Source organism: Tarenaya hassleriana, unplaced genomic scaffold (assembly GCF_000463585.1).
Source record: "Tarenaya hassleriana unplaced genomic scaffold, ASM46358v1 Cleome578, whole genome shotgun sequence".
Taxonomy (NCBI): domain Eukaryota; kingdom Viridiplantae; phylum Streptophyta; class Magnoliopsida; order Brassicales; family Cleomaceae; genus Tarenaya; species Tarenaya hassleriana.
The window spans coordinates 22,045-26,035 of NW_010968314.1; positions in this window are offsets into that span (position 1 = coordinate 22,045).

Below are 3,991 nucleotides of genomic sequence, written 5' to 3' on the forward strand. Positions count from 1 at the left end.
ACTAAGGAGATATTTGAAGATTGTATTCCCAATAAATGGGCTGAAGATTCAAGCCCAAAGAGCCCAAAAATATTCTGCACAAGTCCAAGAAGATGTCAACCCATTGGAGAGGATATGGTGCCACCTTTGTACCAAATTTTGGCCAGCCCTTATCAAGCACGAATTTGAGAAGCTTTCTACACCATTTTAACCTCATGAAGACCTAATTTAAGGCTCCTAGCCGTTGCAAGACGTTGGCCTTCCACTTCCACCAACTCTCCACTTGTTCCTTACTTTATGGTGTCTTGTTTTCCATTACCTTTCTTTAATGTTTTGTTAGCTCCTCCTTATGTACGAATTTCCCTTGTTTTCTTCTGTGTTTCAAGACTATTTAAAGGCTCTTGTATGTTAAGAATGAGCAGACTTTGAATTGATAAAAATCGAGTTGCATATTTGCTTCTTCTTCTTGGTGTGTCCGAGAGTATCGCCTTCTGCGCATGTGTGTGTGTGTCACTCTTGTGAAAGGTCAAACCGTGGTGGATTCAAGGTTGGTTTAGCTCCTTTGAATCCTCTTTTATACCCCTATCTTCCATCAAAAATTGGGAATCATCCGAGTGCCCTTTGGCCTGGAACTTCCCTTCCATCTATTACCTAAACCGAGTGCTCTCGAGTGCTCTGTTTTAGTCCGACTTTTGTGTTGATTTCTAAGGACTCCGAGTGCCCTTTGGCCTGGATATCCTCTTGAAATCTAACCATAGGAATACCTTAGTGAGTCTCCAAGTGTCCCCTGGTTTCGAGCTTGTTGTATTCGTTGTTCAAAAGGCAACATAAGACACGCACGTACAAACCGCATTTCACCGAAGGAAACGAGCGAGACTTCGTTGGCTCCGTGCGTGTATCAATTTTTGGTATCAGAGCTCGGTTCAAGGACCACCCTAAGATAAAGTATATCTCTTTGTGTTTTACATTCCTTTTACTCAGATTTCACCTTTTGCTTTGAAGAAAACCGAAAAATACAAAAACAGTCCCACCGACGAAGAGGTAACGGTACATCTCTTCCTATTTCATTTTTTTCTTCAAGTTTCTGTTTGTATTTTGTTTTGATTAACTTTCATTGAGAAAACAAAAGAAAATGTTTGGAGAAGGAGAGGAAAGCAATGTAGCCATGTTGGAAGTGCTACGAAGTATTCAAGCACGATTAACTCGTCTTGAAGAAGAACGTATGCAACCAAGATCCGACAAAACAAACAACCATTTCTATGAAAGGTTAACAAATCCAGATTTCAATGAACCATGCTCTGAAGATCCACATCCAAGGAGTAGATCAGTACATGATCGTGGAAGGCTCAAGGAAGAAGATAAGGTAGAGAAGGTCATCCAAAGACAAAAACGTATCCAAAACATCCAAGGTAACAAATCTGATTTTAAACCTCTTATCTTTGCGGAACAACGTAATCCGGATGCTTATCTCGAATGGGAGAAGTGGATAGAGAAAATATTTGAAGGGTATGTAGGGTCGGAGTACAATAAGGTGCAATATGCCGCAAGCCAACTCATTGGACATGCATTGAATTGGTGGAAGCGAGAAGCGACCGAACGACGACATTCATCTTATGATCCGATTTCGGCTTGGGAAGAAATGAAAATCATGATGCGTCGAAGGTATGTGCCTAAACACTTTCTTCATGAATTGCAACATAGATTTCGTAACATAGTGCAAGGAAGCAAGACGATCGAGGAATACTACGAAGAATTTGAACACCTTCGCATATGCTTGGAAATAGAAGACGATGAGAGAGTAGTCATGGCACACTTCCTAGATGGTTTGCATGAACGAATCGCAAGAGAGATAGAACATCAAGTTTACCATGATTTGAAGGATCTTGTGTCTATGGCCATTCATATAGAGCAGCAAATTCTCAAGAAGCCGAAGAGGATCAATCACATACAAGCGCAAACATCTACATGCAAAATCTATTCCAAAACCGAAGATAAAGAGAAAGCGGATGATGGAGATGCAAGACCAAAGGGAAACGCAATCAAAACCTCAAAGGAAGTCACCACACTAGGTAACAAAATGTTTCCATGTACTAATCATATTCGTGAGGTCATGTGTAACAAGTGTAGGAAGCGAGGTCATATGGCACATGATTGCCCGGACCAACACAAGATGACCATCGTGAATGGTGAGAAATTTGAATCACTAGATGAGGTTGAGGTAGAAGACAATGAAAAGGAGGCCAAACTCCCAAACACCAAAGATCGTTTTGTCACTACTCGAAGTCCTAATACCGTTTTGAATTCGAAAGAACCCGGTCAAAGAGGAATGATCTTCAACACATGTTGTACCATAAACAACAAGGTAAGTGGCAAAGGTATGGATGCCATCTCTATTACTAATGTGGTTAGTGGACTTATGCTTGAAAAGATTTACCTTCATAAGATTATGAGTATCCATTGGCATGGAACTCTCGTCACCATAATTGGTAGCTATCCACAACATCGTTCAAAGATGACTCACTACAAGAAAAACTGTAATTTGCGACCGAAAATTCTGTCGCAACATGAAGAAGAATCTGTCGGTAAAAAATAGTTGCGACTGATTACGACCGATGGATGTCGGTCGCTATATCGTTGTCGCAAAATCTGTGTGGTCGTGATTCTGTCGCAACTTTGCGATCGACAGATCTGTAGGTCATCGGTCGCCAATATACGACAGATGGCTATATATCGGTAATCTGTCGCAAATTGGTGAATTCATTTCTGTCGCACATTGCGACCGAAGTAGGAGTAGGTATTCGGTCGCTACGTAACGACAAATTACATCAGTCGCACTCTGTCGCAACATAACGACCAAATATAGCGGTAGGTATTCGGTCGCAACGTCCGACTAAATTCATTGGTCGCACTCTGTCGCAAATGTAAATTTTTAAAAACAAATATTAATAAAATAATATTTATTTAAATTAAATTAAAAATTTAAAAATAATTTTAAAAATATAAAATAAAAATATTTATTTGAAATTAAAAAGTATTTATTAAATAAAAAGTATTTAGTAAAAACAAATTAAACACTAAACAAAAAAGTTATCCGGATTGTCTGATCCGGTTGTTTGGTCCGCTGGTGTCGTAGAAGGTCCGACTCCGGGCTGAGGAGTCAGAAATGGGTTGAACGGCATATCTTGCGCCGTTGGTGGGTCGTCTCGAGGATGAAATAGCCGGCGAAAAGCGTCTCGTAACGCGCAATCTGTGCCTCAGCTTCTTCAAGTCTAGCAATCTTCCTGCGATCGTACTCGAACTCTTGAATCTTTTTCTTCAACAGCTCGAAACAACCGGATCAGACAATCCGGATAACTTTTTTGTTTAGTGTTTAATTTGTTTTTACTAAATACTTTTTATTTAATAAATACTTTTTAATTTCAAATAAATATTTTTATTTTATATTTTTAAAATTATTTTTAAATTTTTAATTTAATTTAAATAAATATTATTTTATTAATATTTGTTTTTAAAAATTTACATTTGCGACAGAGTGCGACCAATGAAAAACTCTAAACCCTAAACATAACCCTAAACCCTAAAATGAAACCTAAAATCCTAAATTCACCCTAAACCCTAAAATTCACCCTAAATCCTAAATAAACCCTAAACCCTAAAATAAAACCCTAAACCCTAAAATGAACCCTAAACCTTAAAATAAAACCTAAAATCCTAAATTCACCCTAAACCCTAAAATGAACTCTAAACCCTAAACAAAACCCTAAACCCTAAAATAAAACCTAAAATCCTAAATTCACCCTAAACCCTAAAATTCACCCTAAACCCTAACTAAACCCTAAACCCTAAAATAAAACCATAAACCCTAAAATGAACCCTAAACCCTAAAATAAAACCTAAAATCCTAAATTCACCCTAAACCCTAAAATGAACCCTAAACCCTAAACATAACCCTAAACCCCACCCTAAACCCTAAAATCCTAAATTCACCCTAAACCCTAAAATTCACCCTAAA